The following is a 19,491-nucleotide window of genomic DNA, read 5'->3' as shown; positions in this document are numbered from 1 at the left end:
ACACTTGATATAAAACCGGTGAGTAATGCTCTGTTCCAACGCGCTGACGGTAAATGTTTGTATGGTAAGACGCGAGGTCAAGTGTAGAGCATGAATCTTTCACATTAACTGTAAACTCAACGGGTTTAAGAGGATCGGGAACTCACTCACTCAGTCTTTGGGGCCAATCACGTTTCCAATCACCCCCTTTTACGCGTTTTACCATTGGCTGATGTTCTGTCCGGCGGATGGGAGTTGAGGAACGCGAAGTCAGTGTGCCACATTTTTACCCAATCAATACAAGAGCCGCGGAGCACAGCGGACCTGGTTGAGAGCAGTTTCATTTAGTGAGACAGAGGGAGAGAGAGGAGCGTCACATCAGCAGCAGGAGCAGCAGCAGCAGCAGGCAAAAGACACCACTCAGACAACGACAAAAGCTGTGAAAACGTGACTGATTTTTGTAATTACTCGCCTTTTGTTTGAGTTTTTTGTACCGCTCTCGCCGTGCGTAATTGCGCGTGTGATAAACGAAGAGGAGCCATTCTTCTCCACTGCAGCGCGGCGTCAATTCCAAACCATTCACGGACAAAAATACGTGAGGATTACAATGAAATATGTAGGTGACACGTTTCCTTATGACCAGCAAGAGTAACACCAGGATTCAAACCGAGACGACATCGGGGGGAGTAAGGTGAGTATTCGCTGGTTTCATGTTTCAGTTGTGTGGCTGGTTGCGTGTGGAAGTGGCGTGCCATGTTGTAAGCCTGAACAACTTCAAAAAGCGCGTTTTGGTTAAGCGGGAACTGGCTCTTGTCAATTAGTGTCGTAGTTAAGTTGCGCCTACGAACGAGATTTTGATTGACAACTGCGAGATTACGGAACATATTTGATTTGACGTGTCGCCTCTGCTGCAAGTGTGCCATGTGTGCCTTTGTAGTGCAATGTGGCGTTGTTTGAGAGCCGTGGTTGGGTTTAATTGACGTGGAATACAGTGTTTGTTCCAATGGGGATGCAACGGTGCCGCATTTTTGGTTATGGAAAACAACAAAAAAACATGCTCTGGCCGTGTGATTTTTTTTTCCTGCTTGTTGTGTTGTTGCTGCTGCAGTGTCAATCAAGCGAGCACGGTTGAAATTACGTCCCTGTTCTGTGCGTACGCGAGCTTTACCACAGACTATACGTGCAGCAGGGACAGTGCGCGCGCCGTGAAACGCATCGAACCCTCCCTTTCCCCCCCCCTGTACCTCAGTGTGATGGGCTTATGCAGCATCATTCAGCGGGACGAGTCAACGGGTTGCTGTTGCATATCAAAAAAAAAAAAAATGTCTGTTCTGTTGTTTGGTGCGATGCGTAATGGTTTTGGGAAAAGAAGAACGCAAAAATCACACGCTCTTGGACGCACCGAGTCTGTTTAACACGTGAGGGTAAAGTGGCAGTCGTCTTATGAATGCTAATGGGGAGAAAGGACTGCAAACCGCCCGTCTCAGCTGCCTCTCTCCTGGGCGCGCGGGTACTTCACTTCTGACTAGTGAACGAGTCGGCTCTTTTCAACGGTTCCTTAAGGTGAACGATTGGAACTGAGCTGAATCTTTTTCTTTCTAATTTGTATGCATTTTTACACAGATTAACTCTGAATCAACGCAGAAAGAAAGAGGGACAGAGGCAGAGTAACAACACGAGGGAGAGCTTTGTGCGCAATAAAACAACATTTGGCACCAGTGTAACAGTTAGTTTTAAGATTATTATTACTGTTGTTCAACGTTTTATTTCGATTTTCATAATACCAAAAGGGTAAACACACCCCCACTCTCAGTTTGAACCATTTAAACACATCTAAGCCTTGGTCATTTCTCTCCATGTGATTAGTCTGTACATAAAATGAGTTCTCACATTGGCTTCTGTCATATAAGTACATATAAAAAGAGACAGTCTTTTGGATCCCATAGAAGAGCCGAAAGTCCCATCACTGCTTCTGACTGGCCTTACCTAACACCGAGCCAACATGTAGGAGTGTGTGTAGGTGCTGCTGATGGTTAAACGACCCGGATGTAATTTGGATGGTGTTTTAGCAGAGCCAAAGCAGGGCCATGTGTGTTAGAGAACGATGCTTGCATTTAGTCCTACTTCTAACTGGGGAGGATTACATTGATTTGTGAGTAGATTGACAGTCCTCTTTAACTAAATCCATAAGTCTCCACTTTGATTTTCCTCTAGGCTTCCTTCTCTCACTATATCCCTCCTCTGCACCTTATATATATTCACCATCCCTCCTCTGTACCTTATGCTCACTCTCTCTTCTCATATATCCACTAAAGAAATCCCGGCCAAACACAGAAACATGCAAACTCCGCACAGAGAGGCCCGGGATAATGTGGTCACGGTACTAAAATTTCAAACTCAATTTTGATACCAGGGAATACTTTTACATTTATACTTATACTTGTGCTGATACAGCTCAAGCTCATTCTAAATATATTCAGGAAAGGTTCATTTCTGTTCTGTTCTGTGAATTTTTTAGTATCGATACTTGTTCAAATGATTATATAGTTTCAATACTAGTTTTAGTATCGATTTAATATCTGGTTTTCCATACTTTTAACAACACTAATAAGGAATAGTTTTACCATTCAGTGATAGTCTATGGCAAATGCTTTTGCTTTTGTCTTATGCCCGATCACAGTTAGTCTTTCTCTCTCCTTCCCTCCTCCACTCTTCTCTCTTCTCCTCTCCTCTCTTTTCTCTCCTCCCCCATTTCTCTCTCTTCTTTCTCCTCCCTTCTCTCCTCTGCTCTCTCCTCCCTTCTCCTCTCTCTCCTCTTGTCTCTTCTCCTCTCTCCTCTCCTTCCTTCTCCTCTCTCCTCTTGTCTCTTCTCTCTCTTCTCTTCTTCCCTCCCCTCTCCTCTCCTCTTGTCTCTTCTCTCTCTTCTTCCCTCTCCTCTCCCCTGCCCTCCCCTCTTCTCTCTCTCTTCTCCCCTCTCCCCTGCCCTCCCCTCTCCTCTCCTCTTGTCTCTTCTCTTCTTCCCTCCCTTCTCCTCTCCCCTGCCCTCCCCTCTCATCTCCTCTTCTCTCTTCTCCTCTCCCCTCCCCTTTTCCCCTCTCCTCTCCCCTGCCCTCCGCTCTCCTCTCCTCTCCTCTTGTCTCTTCTCTCTCTTTTCTTCTCCCCTCCCGTCTCCTCTCTCCACTCCTTCCCTCTCCTCTCTTCTCTCACCTCGTCTCTCCTCCCCTCTTCTCATCTCTTTCCTCTCCCCTCTTCTCTCTCCTCTCCTCTTCTCTCCCCTCTCCTCTCATCTCTTCTCTCTCTCGCCGCCCCTCTCCTCTCCCTTTTCCCCTCTTCTCATCTCTCTCTCCTCTTCTCTCTCCTTCCCTCTCCTCTTTCTCTCCTCTTGTCTCTTCTCTCTCTTCTCTTCTTCCCTCCCCTCTCCTCTCCTCTTGTCTCTTCTCTCTCTTCTTCCCTCTCCTCTCCCCTGCCCTCCCCTCTTCTCTCTCTCTTCTCCCCTCTCCCCTGCCCTCCCCTCTCCTCTCCTCTTGTCTCTTCTCTTCTTCCCTCCCTTCTCCTCTCCCCTGCCCTCCCCTCTCATCTCCTCTTCTCTCTTCTCCTCTCCCCTCCCCTTTTCCCCTCTCCTCTCCCCTGCCCTCCGCTCTCCTCTCCTCTCCTCTTGTCTCTTCTCTCTCTTTTCTTCTCCCCTCCCGTCTCCTCTCTCCACTCCTTCCCTCTCCTCTCTTCTCTCACCTCGTCTCTCCTCCCCTCTTCTCATCTCTTTCCTCTCCCCTCTTCTCTCTCCTCTCCTCTTCTCTCCCCTCTCCTCTCATCTCTTCTCTCTCTCGCCGCCCCTCTCCTCTCCCTTTTCCCCTCTTCTCATCTCTCTCTCCTCTTCTCTCTCCTTCCCTCTCCTCTTTCTCTCCTCTCCTCTTCTAATCTCTTTCCTCTCCTCCCCTCTTCTCTCTTCTCTCCTCTCCCCTCTTCTCGTCCTCTCTCCGTTCTCTCCTGTGTGACTCTGTCTTTATGCAGATTTTATGAGGCGCATGTGGCTGAGGTGATGAAACTCAGTGGGGTTGCCAGCACAGAATACATTTCACACAACAATACTCAGATAACTTTTCTTATTCCTCTCGCATGTCATATATTGGCACAAAATAAATGGCAACACGTCCATGTTTCTGTCCTCTTTAATAACATGTGTGCTCCAATAGCCTGCGCTGTGTAGATCATGAAATACATTTGGGATCCAGCTCCTGTGGTGGAGAGGTGACCTGATATTTGGTACAAGCCCCGACATCACAATGATTTATGTCTCTGCTGCAATTTATGTGGGAAGAAAAATGGCATTACAATTATTCAAGATTACTGACAGCTAGGAGCGCACTGATCCTCTTCTCTCAACTCTCTTCTCTCCTCTCATCTCCTCTCTCTCATCTCCCCTCTCTTCTTTTGTCTCTCTCTCCTCTATCCTTTCTTCTCTCCTCCTTTCCTCTCATCTCCTCTCTCGTCTCCCCTCTCTCTTTTCTCTCACCTCCTCTCCTCTCTCATCTCCTCTCTTCTCATCTCTCTCTCCTCTCCTTGTCTCTCTCCTCTCCTTTCTCTACTCTCCTCTCTCCTCTTGTTTCTCTCTCCTCTCCTCTCTCTACTCTCCTCTCTCCTCTTGTTTCTCTCTCCTCCACCTTGTGATGTCCTCTCTCTACTCTCTTCTCTCCTCTTGTCTCTCTCCTCTCCTCTCTCTACTCTCTCCTCTCCCCTCTCCTCTTGTCTCTCTCTCATCTCTCTCTCCTCTCCTTATATCTCTCCTCTCCTCTCTCTACTCTCCTCTCTCCTCTTGTTTCTCTCTCCTCTCCTCTCCTCTCTCTACTCTCCTCTCTCCTCTTGTTTCTCTCTCCTCTCCTCTCTCTACTCTCTCCCCTCCCCCTCCTCTTGTCTCTCTACTCTCTTCTCTCCTCTCTCGTCTTGTCTCTCTCCTCTCTCATCTCTCTTCTCACCTCTCTCCTCTCATCTCTTTCCTCTCTCATCGCTCTCTCATCTCTCTTCTCACCTCTCTCCTCTCATCTCTTTCCTCGCTCCTCTCCTGTCTCTCCTCCCATCTCTCTCTTCTCTCATCTTCCTCTCCTCTTGTCTCCTCTCTTCTCTCATCTCTCTCTCTTCTCCTCTCTCTTCTCTAATTAAATTACAGTTATTCAAGATCATTAATAACTTGGGATGCACTGATGTGATACTGGTATCGAATATCGATACTGAAACTTTTGCTGTAACAGATCAACTTCCAAACATCAGTTCAGACGACATCTTGATTGAACATCTAAGTTGTTGTGACCACTCACAGGTCGTAACTGGCCCAGAAAGTCTCATAATGGAATTTCTATTTACACAAAGCTGTTCTGTGGTTTCTTGTGGGATAAATAACAGCGACATAACACAGTTGGATCAGTTTTGTCTTATTTTATTTTTGTTTAACTTGGAGAAAAAAAATGCAGTTTTCATTCTCTCTCTCTCATTCTGTATCGGTTGATATCAGGTATTGGCTTAGTATCAGAATCGGTATCAGAACTAAAGAAGCTGTGTTGGTGCATCTCTATGACAACACGAACAAACCACAGTGAAACCTTCTTTCATTGTGTAATAGACAACTCCTCCAGTGTGAGACGAGCTTTTAAAATCAAACTTGGGGTTGGGTTGGGTCCTGATTGGGTCGTGATTGGGTCGTGGTTGGGTCGTGGTTGGGTCGTGGTCGGGTCCTGGTCGGGTCCTGGTCGGGTCCTGGTCGGGTCCTGGTCGGGTCCTGGTCGGGTCCTGGTCGAGTCGTAGTTGGGTACTGGTTTGGTTGTGGTAGGATCCTGGTTTGAGCCCAGTCTAGTCCAAATGTTAGACCCAGCTTTGTCCTGTTCTAGTCCTGGTTTAGTTCTGGTCTAGTCCAAGATTAGTTTTGAATTCAGCCCCAGTTTCGTCCCAGTTTTGATATGGTCTATGTGCAGACGTGAACTTCTAAATGTCAAAATTCTTTTAATGTAGTTCTTATGATAATGTAGTGCCTGATCATAATTGTCTTGACTTCCCTGATTATCTGCTTTGAAGTTGTTTCCACGAGCAACACACTTTCCTGATAATTGCATTGAATGTCCATAGATACACTTCCCTCTACTTTTTAAGCACGAGATTTGACATGTAATCAGTTTTGTAGCATTCTGGGAAAAAGATGCGACGTGCCTTAAGTGTAAACAGACGAGTGTGGAGTTTGTACAAGATGCTGAAGAATTTAATTTCATTTATTTGTAGTGATCGTGCCTGGAAACCAATAACTAGAATGCGATAATGAGCCAGTTTTTCATATCGACAAAATACATTAACATTGTACTTTGCCATGAAATATCCAAAAGGTAAATCCAGAAATGCTGAACCTGATGATTTCTATGTACAAATAGATCCCAGAACTCACTGTACTATAATAAAAATCTGCATTTAAGACTATTCATTTGAGCTGCCCCCATCTGTATTAAATATGACTGTGCAGTTGAACGTTGTGATGTCATCTGAAACACAGTCATAGTGCTCTCCCATGACCCATCAAGAGAAATATACGGTTTTGGTACCCGTTTTCGATACCACGTCTTTATATAATCTGAATGCTAACAACAGCCATGCTAACAGCTGCTGCCTGTTGTGTGCAGGCTGTGTTGTGCTTCATACAAACTGCATGTATCAGAGCAGGAGGAGGGAGAGCCGCTGCCATCCATCCTCTGTTATGACTCACTGCTGATTAATCTGAGTGAAAAGGCTCAAATCAGAGACAAACTGCCCTGAATCCACCGGACCCCTGTAGAACCACATCGAGGGGGTTAGTGGGGGCGTTTATGGGATAGAGGAGGAGGGGGAGGAGGAGGAGGAGGGGTGAAAAGGGGGAGAAGCGATGAAGGTAAAACACGTCATTTCTCAGAATGTGGAGCAATGGCCGACAGAGACCACGCAGAGCTGTCACACTTTTACAGTTCAATCTGATGTGATAAAGAGGTGGAGACTAGAGCTGCCACAATACTAACATTTTAAACTCAATTTTCATACTAAGGAATGGACTCAATACCGATTCCGATACCACGATGACAATAAAAACACTCTTTTTTTTTTTAGACAATATAATGTGATTTTCAACATTAAATGGTAGTACTTTTTTTCCCATGTGGCCTTATATCTGTGTAATCCCTCAGTGTCCAGTAGGTTCATAGTGCTCCATGGGTGTATACTAGTCTACGTGTCTTATACTTGTGAAAGATACAGCTCAAGATCATTCTAAGATATTCAGGAAAGGTTCATTTCTCTCATGTGAATGTGATCTTTTTAGTATCGATGAGTATCTAGTTTCGATTAGTATCTGATTTCTTTTCTACTTCACAAACCTGGTGCGATGTGTAGTAGTTTCATTATGCACGCTGATTGTGTTGTGTTAGCGCGCTCAAGGGGGAGTGACTTAGCCCGGAGAGCAAAGGGAGGGGAGACTCGATGTCAAAAAACGTTTACATGTTAATATTTTGTATTTGGTGAATTTAGCATTTTTAACACAATAAAAGATAACACTGGTGATGTAAATATGTAATGTGTTAGCAGTTAATACCCCATAGAAGTAACATACCTCCTCTTTAATATATCCAATGACTACTACAACTACTCCTACTTTAATTATTACTGCTAATACTAATGTAACTGCTAACACAATCTGCTGCCGTTACCACTAAATTATATCTTTTACTTTCGTGGTAGAAAAGGTTTTAAAATGAGTCATCTGGACAATGTTTTTAAAATGAAGACATTTTGGATGCCATCTGGGAGTCATTTCCATCTGAAGGTACTGGCCTGAGGAGCTACACTTTATACTGGCTTATGGAGGGGGGAGCGAGATTAGTCTTATACCTTCACCACCACCACTGCTGTAGATATATTTGACTTATTTTGCATTAGTACTGGACTTCGAGTCAGTGTATTGTGGTAGTTTTATTCATTCTGCCCATGCTTCCTTTGTAGGGAGTATTATAGTCTCTGATGACGCAGATACAAGGACTGAGCTGGATGTGTCCTTGGTACAGTATAGTGCATATAGTTCAAATGTCAAATGCCTATGTAAACATGTGATTTTCATTTTCATTTTATATAAAGTTGACATTTTTGTTCACATTAAATAGACCTACAAGGCAAATATTTAGATTTTGATGCAGTTGTGTGTTAGCTCTCCATTAAAGAATTATGAAAAGTTAAGACCAATTAACGAATCTAAACAAAATAAAACACGAAGCTGAAACACACAAATAAGGTCCAGATAACACACGTCCCTCTAGCCAAATGGTTCTTGGTTGAAGGTTCTATAATATTCATGTTGGTAAATTCTCTCTCGTTGTTTTATTTAGATTTTTTTTTAATAAGGCTGCAGTATTTTGGAGGGGGAAAAAATCTAATTGTGAAGTAATATGATCATGGTTGGATTATGTGTGTATATATATGTTTAGGATTTTAGGATTGAGTTCAAAGTGCACATTTTGAACAACAGGAGCATTAAAATGAACTGATAAATGAATACAAGAATCTCATGTATTTCAGAAAATGTTTATAGAGGTCTAAACTACAGGTACATCATCATCATCATCACTTTGTGCCAACCATAGACTGTGTATATAAATAGACATAGCTAACCTGTCAGCTGCCGCATTCTAAGTAGGAAGAGATCATGGGCGCGCTTCATCGACTCTGGCTTCAATTCACTTTACATTGAAAAAGTGTCATCTCTCTCTCTGTAACTGCTGCTGTCAAAATTTTGCTCTTAAAATGATGATCCTGGTGTTTTTTTTCACTATTTTGTATGTAAATCAAGATATGAATATTAATAGATAAATCAAGTGCCTTCTTTCCCCGAGCTTGCTCCCGCTGGCGTTAGCATCACGTTTGATTGACAGCGTGGCTAAGCGCCCGCTCCCTTCTAAACCGACAGTACGGGCGGGAAGGGGCGTTACATTCAACAGCCTCACTCATTTTCATGTTGAGTGTAGTTGATCCTGCCTTGTCTTATTACACACAGGTTTATGTGATACTATGTTAATTAAATGTGAGGGTAAATGAGTGTTATTGTGTCCTAGTGAGAGACAGCAGGTCTGTGGAGTGGCGCCGCAGGAGTCTATGGATACAGGAACATCACCATGGCGACCACAGCGGGCTCCACGCGGCACACGAGACCTGCACATGTGCAAGATGATGCATCGCCACAGAAACTGTGTTCATATAATCAGAGAGAATGCAGTCCTCTGACGGCAACTAATATGAGCAGGTTAGGATTCTCAAATGAAAACCAGATACTTTACGATACTAAAACTAGCATCAAAACTAGATACTCATTTGAGCAGGTACTGATACTAAAAAAGTCACATTCACAAGACAGAAATGAACCTTTCCTGAATAGCTTTAGAATGATGTTGAGCTGTATCAGAGCAAGTACAAGACACGTAGACTAGTATACACACATGCACCAGTATGGAACATGGAAATAGAAAAGAAAGTACAACCATTTAATGTGGAAAATCACATTCTATTGTCTAAATAAATACTGTTTTTATTGTCATCATGGTATCGGAATAGACTCAGGCCTATTTGAGGTAAACATTTTAGTATCAATGCTGGTCCATAGTCAACTTGTCATCATTTATTAATTATAGTCAAATTATTACCCCATTAAAAAAAACCCAAAAAAACATGGTGACTGAAGGCTTTTTGATAGAGGATATTTCCATTTACATTAGTGCAGTAGTACTTACCTTATACTTTTAGTTTAAATTCATCTTCTTTCTGGTTGTAGAAACAGTTCTTGTGGTACACTGAACAGTTATACGAGGGCCAGTGTTTTGTTGCAGCAGCAGCAAATGAAACTACACTGACCATGATGCTTTCCATGGCAAATACAAAGCATAAAGTAAGATTTTTTTTTAAGTTTTATGTCAATAATGATTTTTCAAGGTATTTTGGGAAAATAAATATTAATTGCAAATGTGTAGGAGACAAGTACTGAGTCTATAACTTGATTTGTATTAAAACCTTGTGAAAGACGACTGAGCTATGACAAGATACACAAATACAGTAATCCCATGTATGTCTGAATGTCTTTGAAGAGGTCTAAATCACAAAGTGTGGAGACAGGACATGTTGTTGTCTGCGAAGGACATGAAAGACTGAACTTCTGTGTGATTTGACAATAGTCAAATTGTGATTCTGATTCAGATGAGCTTAATTGTTCCGCCTGGTGTGAGTCCAAAGTAATAGTGAAACAAAACCATAGACCAGGTGAGTCACTCTCTGACGACAGGAACACGTCAGTATAAACACTGGAGCAAAGGAAGTGGGTCAAACCTCAGACCTCCAGTCCACCAGGGGTTAACATGAGCTTTTATTCAGTCGAATCAAAATCGCAGTTTGAATGGACTCAAATGGGAAGAACGTAGTTTTTGAAGTACCATCATTTCCTCCACAAACACAGTCTCCTGTTTTATTCTGCATAAAAACGGCTAAACCCGTAGTTTAGATCTGCACAAACATGTTCTGAAATGAGATTCTTGTATTAGTTTGTCAGTTTCAGTCATTTTGTCCATTTTTCTGGACATGTTTAAAAAGTGAACTTTCAACAGAATCCTGTTTTTAAAACATAAATCTAATCACAACTGTAATGCTCATTTCTCCAACGTGGAAGTCAACAGACTTGTTTCTTTTATTAAGTCATTTTAGATGAATATTGTGATTTAAAATGTGCAAATTAGAACTATTACCACCACCATCACTCCTCCATTATTACCACTACTACAACTAATGCTACTGTTACTACAACTACTACCACCACCCTAACTCCTCCACTACGATTACTACAGCTACTACAACTACTACTACTACTACTACTACTACTATCACCCTCACTCCTCCACTATTACCACTACGGCTGCAACCACTGCTACTAGTACTATTTATACTACAAGCGACAAACTCCAGTATATTTTATTTCTTGCCAAAAATGAATCCTTTTCTGAAATACCCGACTCCATAGGACTGTGAGTTAATTACTTGTGTAAATGTAACCAGCCTCTTTGTCCCTCTGGGCTCGTGTTTCTGTAGTGTTTTTATACATGTCCCCAGACTGCCCTGTGTGGCCATATTTAATTCATGCTCTTTCGCTCTCTCTCTCTCCACCTCATGTATACATCCTCTCTCTCTCTCTCTCTTTCTCTCTTTCCTCCTTTGCTCTGGCTCCTCTTCTCTCACATCTCATGTTGGTTGTTGTTGTGCCCCCCCCCCCCCCTCTCTCTCTCTCTCTCTCACTCACTCCCTCTCTCTCAATCCAGCTCTCTCTCTCTCTTTTTTATTGAGGATACAGTTGTTGGCTGCATCCTATGGCGCTCTCTGTACATCTCTCTCTTTCCCCTCTCTGCCTTTCTCCTCTTCTCTCTATTCTCTCTCAAGTAACATCAGAACAACTCTGTATTTAAACATTTCAAACATTCTGAGATTTTCTGGTCCGACTGAGACCACTGAATAGTCTTATTACACTTTTTTTTCTGTTCAACCAGGATATCGACATTTCGATATTCGATATTTCAAAGTGGATATCTGATAGTGCATGTCTAGTTGTAATGGCTCTCCCTTTCTCTCTCTTCCTTTCTCTTTCTTCCCCTCTCTTTCCCTCTCGTACACATGCTGGAGGCGTCAGTCGCTGTAATGGCTTTCCCTCTCCCGCTCTCTCTCTCCCCCTCTCTTTCCCTCTTGTACACATACTGGAGGTGTCGTTTTTTTTTTAATTGCCCTCTCTCCTCATCTCTCTCTTTCCCTCTCCCTCTCTCTCTTGTGTGCATGTGTGTATGTGTGTTGCCTTGTGCTGCCTTGTGTTGACTTGTGTTGCTGTCGTAATGGAGGGGTTGGGGTGGACCAAAGACGTGCAGAACTTGGGACAGGTTTACAGTGTTTTATTTAGTTAGTGAAAAGTACAAATAATAGGGGCAGGGCGTGAGCAAGAGCCAGGGGCGCATCGGGGAAAAGACGAGACGGGAACAGGGATCCGCCAGGAGCGGGGCGCAGACCAGACTGAGGCCAGAACCAGAGGAAGCCGAGCCAGAGCAGACAGGAGAGCGGGAACCGGAGCTGGGGCGTGGTACTGCCGGGGTCCAGGACGAGACAGGGAGGTGAAGGTAAGGAGTAGACAATACCAGAGCTGGAGTGCGGAGTCAGGAACAGGGCCAGAAGCCAGGAGCTGTGGAGGTCAAGAGAACCGGAACGTTGACATGCGGACGATCTGGCACTGAGTGTCTTCTCCCAGCTCCTCTTAAGCACCACAGGTGGTGGTGATTACCCTGATGGGACACAGGTGCGCGCGGGAGGAGCTGAGGGCTCCACCCAGCTCCAGGTACAGACAGGTGAGGGAGGGGGAAGAGCACACAGGGAGGCACAACAGGAACAGAAATACACGCATCATGACAGTTGACTCGTGTTGACTCGTGTTGACTCGCGTTGACTCGTGTTGACTCGCGTTGACTCGCGTTGACTCGTGTTGACTCGTGTTGGCTCGCGTTGACTCGTGTTGACCCGTGTTGACTTGTGTGGTGGTTGTAGTTTGCTGCGGCTGTGAGGTGTAGCTGTACAAACTGAAGCTGTTTAAAGCTCTGTTAGTCATCCAGAGCCGTAGCAGAGAGAGGAGGCACAGGTCTGTCCACTGTGAAGAAGAGGAGAGACGCTAAGTTCAAATGGAGGAAGAAACGTTTATTTAAATAAAAAAGGGCGGGCAGTTTGACCATAACGATGATTCAGTCATTTTTAATCATAAACGATCAACTTGGGTCTTTTTAATCACTTATATCTATTCTACATATAGCTTATATCTGTTCTGCAGCCCAGTTCTGGGTTTGACTCCCGCCCGGACTTTTCTGTGTGGAGTTTGCATGTTTATACCCATGTCCAGTTTCTTCATCATCCAAAACGTGACCCGTGAAATCGTCCAGCTGTGGCCCTGAGCCCAGCTGCTCCGTGCCACAGTCGTCTTTTAGTCCAATAATTAGTTAATTTAAAATGAACCATTCTTTTTGTCAGACAGGAGAGTTTGTTTATCTGATTTATATGTTATGCTTCCTCTAGCCTTCCTCTGAAGTGTCACGTGATGGTGATCACTACACCATCACGACATCATCCCTACATCATCACTACATCACCGCTACACCATCCCTACACAATGGCTACACCATCACTACACCATCACTACACCATCAATACACCATAGCTACACCATCGCTACACCATCATTACTTTATAGCCTTAGAATATTCACACATCATTCAGAATCAGAACAAATACATCCACTATTTTATCACATATGACATATTCAACAAAATGCAGTGATTTGTCCTTTGGTTCAAACTAAACTCAGCTCTGTTTGTTGGTGTCGGTGAGACTTTTTATATCACAATATTACAATCTTATTTTTTTTTGTGTGTGTGTGTGTGTTTTTTTACATGAATGAAATGGACACCTGCCTGTGTACGTGTCAGCTCTGTGGCAGGACGCCCCCGCCTCAGGCCCATAGTGTCTGGGACTGGCTCCTGCAGCTTCTCATTCTAAAACCTCAAATGTGAATGTATTCTCAGTTTGGTGTAAAACTGTTACTCGCGGTCACAGCTGTGTCTCTATAAGAATATTTTATCACTCCCATGTGCTCACGAGAGATGGGATGTATGTTTGAAAGAATGAATTAGCAGAGAGAGGGAGAGAAGGAGGGAGGGAGGGAGAAGGAGACGGACAGAGAGAGAGAAGGAGACGGGGAGAGATCGAGAGAAGGAGACAGGGAGAGAAGGAGAAAGATGGGGACAAAAGGAGAGAGGGATAGAGATGTGGATACAGGGAGAGAGGGACCGAGAGAGAAGGAGAGAGGGATAGACAGAGAGAAAGAGGTATAGAAGGAGAGAGGAAGAAATGAAGTCAGGGAGAGAGAAATGAATAGGAGAAAGGAGGAGAGAATGAGACAGGGAGAAAAGGAGAAGAAGAGAAAGAAAGGGAGAGAAGAAGAGAGAGAGTTGAGGGATAAGGAGAGCGAAAGGGAGAAAGAGAGAGAGGTGGAGTGATAAGGAAAGAGGGAAAAAAGAGAGAGGGTGAAGGGGATCGAGAGAGAGAGATGAAGAGAGGTAGGCAGGAAGAGTAAGATATAGAGTTAGCGAGAGAGATGATTAAGATAGAGAAGAGAAACAGAGAAGGATTGGAGGGAGAGCTTAAAGAAGGAGAGACAGAGAGAGGAGGAGGGAGAGAGAGAAGGAGAGGAAGAGAGAGTGTCCCGAGCCCGGCTGCCTTCACAGTTGTGAGAGCAGCACATGGTGTGACAAACTGACAGTCAAGAACATTTCCATATCTCACCGAAGTCCGACTCACAAACCAAATTAGTCATGTGACCCCGCCGCTCATTCATCAAACTCACAAGATCAGCTCAGTCCCAGAAATCCAGACGGAAAAATATTGGAAAAGCGACATTTTTGTGATGAACCAAAAATCTGATGTTCTCCAGTAGTTGTTTCTGGACGCTCACTATATTATAATTCTAACTATCCTCTCAGTGACTGACCACCACAGCTTCTTATTCTTGTTCTGTGATTGTGTCATCAAAACTAGGGATGCACCGCAACTTTTTCCGTTCCGATACCGTTTTCGATATTATGGCTCTGTCTGCCAATACCTGATATAACATAGCAGCGTATCTGGTTGTTCCACAGCTTTTTTGAATATGTTTTGTTATGACTGGGAGATAAGCTGATGAAAATCGAATCTGATCCCTGACTATCTGCTGTTTTGGTGTTATCGACATATTGTGATTCAGTTCATTTCTGTTTAATACGGCTCTATGATTAAACACAGACACTATTCCCCACCCACTCCTCCTCAAGGCTCTGAGTGAGTGACAGGTGGATGTAAAGATAAGTGAAGTATGAACTCTCTGAACGAGCACATGACTATTTACCACTTAAAGACAGTGTAAAGAGAAGAAGAAAGAGAAAGAAATTGTAATCTGGCTCAAAGACAATTGTGATATTAATTCTTTGGCATATGTCCCATCCCCATATTCCGTACACATTGTTTTCGCTAATGTATATCTATGTAAATGCAGAGATTTTAATTTTCGATTGCTGTTTGACTCTGATCTCTATACTACGAAAGTTACAAGGTCCACTATGATTAAAGTGCTACTAGACTGCAGCTTCTACCTATGCTACTTCCACCATATTGAGCATACTTATCCTACCTTAACTTATTATGCTATATTCTCTATTATGTGTTGTCATGATGTTATAATTTCTCAAGAAAATGGATCAAAGTTCAAGTCTGATATGGACTTGAACTTTGAGCGTGAGTATCATAGCAACAAAAGAGCCAATCCAGAGCGATTCATTAAAATATCAGACGTTCAAAGACATTGTGGAGGCTAACCAGCTACATGCTAACTAAAAACATAAAAACATAATAAGATAACGTGGTTGTTTTAAGCCCCAGAAGTACGTTTAAAACACATTATGCAAAATACTTCCAGACAGATTTTATATAACATTCTAGTCTTGTGGCCATTAGTTACCACAGAGCTGATTAGCCCTGAGCTTTCAAACTTTTAATATGATTTTTTTAAGAAAGTCTACAGGAAAAAAATATTTACTTTGAAAACAAGAGGCTGAGCTGTCACTGTTGTGCTCCATAGATCTGCACCATTTCAAAACTACACAAGAAAAATTCAACAGGTTTTGATAGTAATTTTAGTCGTGATTAGTGTGGAGATATTGATACTTTTGAATGGTGAATTGGTGATGATGCAAATTTGTAAATCGAGTCTTTGCCTGTCCATTTGTCACTTTTTGAGTCAAACAGAGCAATACGAGTTACCTAACACATATTTCGTTAGCTGTGTTTAATCATTACACTATCAGAGGACCTGTCTAACCTAAAAATAGTCATAGCTATCTACTCTGTTTCTAGTCACTTCCGCGTTGTGCTGTTTATATAATGCTTTTTGTGATGATGCCTGCTCTGTGATATAGAGCGGTTGTGGTGTTACATGTTGCCATTTTGATGAGAGCTAATGGACCTGGGCCCGGGTCAAAAGTAGGCTGCAGTATTGGATTTAGTTTTTTAAAGCAGTTTTGCACCAGGACCAAGGGCGGCTCACTGACCTTTATGCCACACTTCACCAGCTTTGCCCGAGTCTATGCTAGCCGCGCTGGCATTATATACGGCTACTGCTGCTACTGCTGCTGGACCGTGCACTGGCACATTTCCCAGCATGCATCGGGAGGGAGGGGGTGAGCGGGGTAAAGAGCAGAGGGTATAGAAATACACTGACAGCATGTGTGGAGTCCAGCCAAAACAAGCTATCACTGAGAGAAATATAGAAGGGCTAAAGGCTAAAGGGAACAGCACCTCTTTTATCGACAAATTTTAATAATCTAGTGTATATTCATGTAGTGTTTTATTCACTCAAAGATGCTTAACACTGCGTTCTTTATTCCACGTCTGCTGCCCTGGGCCAAACTGACCTAAGAGAGGCTGCCAATCTGCGCTATCGACCCCACCAGTCACCACCAACACTCACTTACCACATTCATACTAGGCAAGGTTGGTGAAGTGCCACTGCTGCCCCACTGTGCCACCTGGTGTTTTTAGAGATGTCCCATCCAAGGACTAACCGGGCCAAAACCTGCCTAGGTTTAGAGCTCAAACGAGATTATGGTCTACACTCGAGGTGAACTAAAGCTTTCTGCTGCTTCTTGGAGTTTATATTTTACTGTGATTTGCAAAAACCACTGATCACTCACCCAGATGTAAAGGGCTTTGATTGTCTTGAAGGTGGAAAAGTGCTATATAAAAATGACATTTACCATTTATTGTCACAGAAAGCAAATCACAGTATAAAGCATTTTCAGGCTAAAGAATACGGTACAGTGGACAGGTAACTCCAGGTCTGTTTTGATGTGGAAACCCCATTCTTTTGCTGCTTACATCTTAAGGAACAGTGGAATAGACCTGGTAAGGGTAGAGTACAGCAAACTGTGGTGCGTGTACCACTGTAGCACTGCAGCACTAGCAGCATCTCTTCAGTTTGTGCGTTTGCCTAATTTAAAGGTCACTTTATCCACTTTTTCATCCTCCTTTGGATCATTTCTTGTTTGTAACTACAGTAGAAATTACCTGGTTTAGTCCTAGATTAGACCTGGAATAGTCCTATTATAGACCTGATTTAGATCCGGTGGTACCTGGGAAGCCAAATCTTTTCTTTGGTGGTATTTGGTGTGAACAGTTTGACCTGGATTTTAGTCCTGGATTAGACCTTCAATAGTCCTAAACCTGCTTTAGATCCGGTGGTTCATGGGAAGCTATATCTTTTCTTTGGTGGTGTTTGGTGACACTCGTGTAGTACAGAACAGAACAAATCAATGTCATAGTGTGTGTTACTAACAGGATAAACTGTCCCTGCAGGTCAATGCGTTTGTCCCTTTGGCTTACATTAGGAGATCGATGCTCTCTACGTCAATGGTGAAGGGGACATTAGACCATGGGACATATGTGAAACATATGGGATTTTAGTTAGGGCAGAGAAAAGCTTTTGAGCAGGCTCTTGATTTTGCTGTATCTAGTAAATTATCAGTAAATATCACTATATTTGTGTATATATGTGTGTGTGTGTACGTATATTTTATATATATATATATATATATATATATATATATATATATATATATATATATATATATATATACACACACAACATTGGCTATGGATTTTGGGGGGCCACCATCAGTCCCCTCCTCTACATCAATGACATCAAACTGTACACTAAGAATGAGCGAGACATCGACTCACTGATCCAAACCACCAGGATCTACAGCACAGACATTGGAATGTCATTCAGGCTTGAGAACTGTAATCGGATGGTGACAAAGAGAGGGAAGTTCCACACAGAAGGGGTCTGCCTCCCAGAAGGGACAATAGGGGACAATGAGGACAGTTACAAGTACCTTGGTATCCCACAAGCAAATGGCAACCTTGAAGAGGAAAATGGAAAAGCAGCCAAATACCTCAGAGGAGTAAGTCATAAGGAGTCAGCTCAATGGCAAGAAAAAGACCCAGGCAATAAACAGCTACACCCTGCCCATAATCAGATACCCAGCAGGAATCATAAGCTGGCCAAAGGAGGAGATACGGACCACAGATGTTAAGATTTGAAAGCTCCTGACCATGCATGGGGGGTTCCATCCCAAATCCAGCACCCTGAGAGTGTACATGAGGCTGTGCAAAGAGGCCCCTGAGACAATCCAGCACATAACTGTAGGGTGTAAGATGCTGCAGGGAAAGCAAACATGGAGCGACATAACCAAGTGGAGTCATAGTGTACAGAAACATCTGTAGAGGACTGGAAACCCCAAGGTCAAGGTGGGAAACACCTCCAAAGGCAATGGAGAATGATGGAGCCAAGATCCTGTGGGACTTCCAGATACAGACTGACTGAATGGTGATGGTGAACCAACCGGACACTGTGGTGGTGGATAAACAACAGAGCAAAGCCGTTGTGGTGGACATCGCAGTACCAAGTGATGGGAACATCAGGAAAAAGGAACATGAGAAACTAGGGGTTCAAAGAAGAGCTGGAGAAGGCCTGGAAGGTGAAGGCATCAGGGGCAGAACCCTCAAGCTCCCAGGCCTCTGGTAGAGGTCCCGAGTGTGGAAAAGAAGATGAGACCACCTGCGGAGGGTGAGGATGAGAACAAGCCCAGAAATCAAAGCACTTCCCTTCTGCTTCTTTCAAAAAGTATGTCAGTTTGCATCGCTATCTTGCTGGCCAGATTCAGTTGTTTGCCTGACCATTGACCTTCCACATTTGACCTTGCATTAGCTCTGGTGACCTCTGCAAACTCACATGTTTACCTTGTTCCCATACATTGATTCTTCAGGGCATCTCTGACATTAGCAGCATTGAGCGCCATAATGTGTTTTCTGTTTAGGTTTTATGATGTACTGAAGCCTATGTCTCTGTGTAAAGTGGCATAATGATGGTTTTCATTATCGACTTTCTCCCTGTTCATTGACGAGCTGTCATCTGTGACATGAGGAACACGAGCTCAGTAAATATATACATGCAGTACACGCCATAGCGTTTGTTTATAATATAATAGTAGAGACCAGTGGTTACCTCCTAAGAAAATATTTGGCCTTCTGAGTGCCACCAGATCTAAACCAGGTCTAAAACAGGACTAGGTCTAAACTAGGTCTACATATTTGCTATAGTTATAAACAAGTACAAACCAAAATGTGATTACATTGACTTTATCTTCAGAAAATATTTGAAGGAATGCATTTACTATCAAAGCACTAGACTGGGCTCAAACCAGGACCAAACCAGGCCCAAACTAGGTCCAGACCAGTACTAAACCAGGACCAATTCAGGACCAAACCAGTACCAAACCAGTACCAAACCAGGACTAAACCAGGGCTAAACCAGGACTA

At 43.4% G+C, this 19,491-nt stretch overlaps 1 protein-coding gene across 1 annotated transcript in view; it reads left to right on the top strand.

Moving 5' to 3' along the window:
- The first annotated feature begins 325 nt into the window (after nt 1-325).
- The window catches only part of shisa7b (shisa family member 7), a 52,279-nt gene continuing 33,113 nt past the window's right edge, over nt 326-19,491 (top strand). Inside the window, exon 1 of the mRNA XM_033975278.2 lies at nt 326-670. The gene's annotated coding sequence lies outside the window, so the exon portion shown is untranslated. The remainder of the gene's footprint in view (nt 671-19,491) is intronic.

The sequence above is a fragment of the Periophthalmus magnuspinnatus genome, chromosome 11 (genome assembly GCF_009829125.3).
Source record: "Periophthalmus magnuspinnatus isolate fPerMag1 chromosome 11, fPerMag1.2.pri, whole genome shotgun sequence".
Classification (NCBI taxonomy): domain Eukaryota; kingdom Metazoa; phylum Chordata; class Actinopteri; order Gobiiformes; family Gobiidae; genus Periophthalmus; species Periophthalmus magnuspinnatus.
Note: the sequence above shows the minus strand (reverse complement) of the source record. Positions and strands in the feature narration are given on the sequence as shown.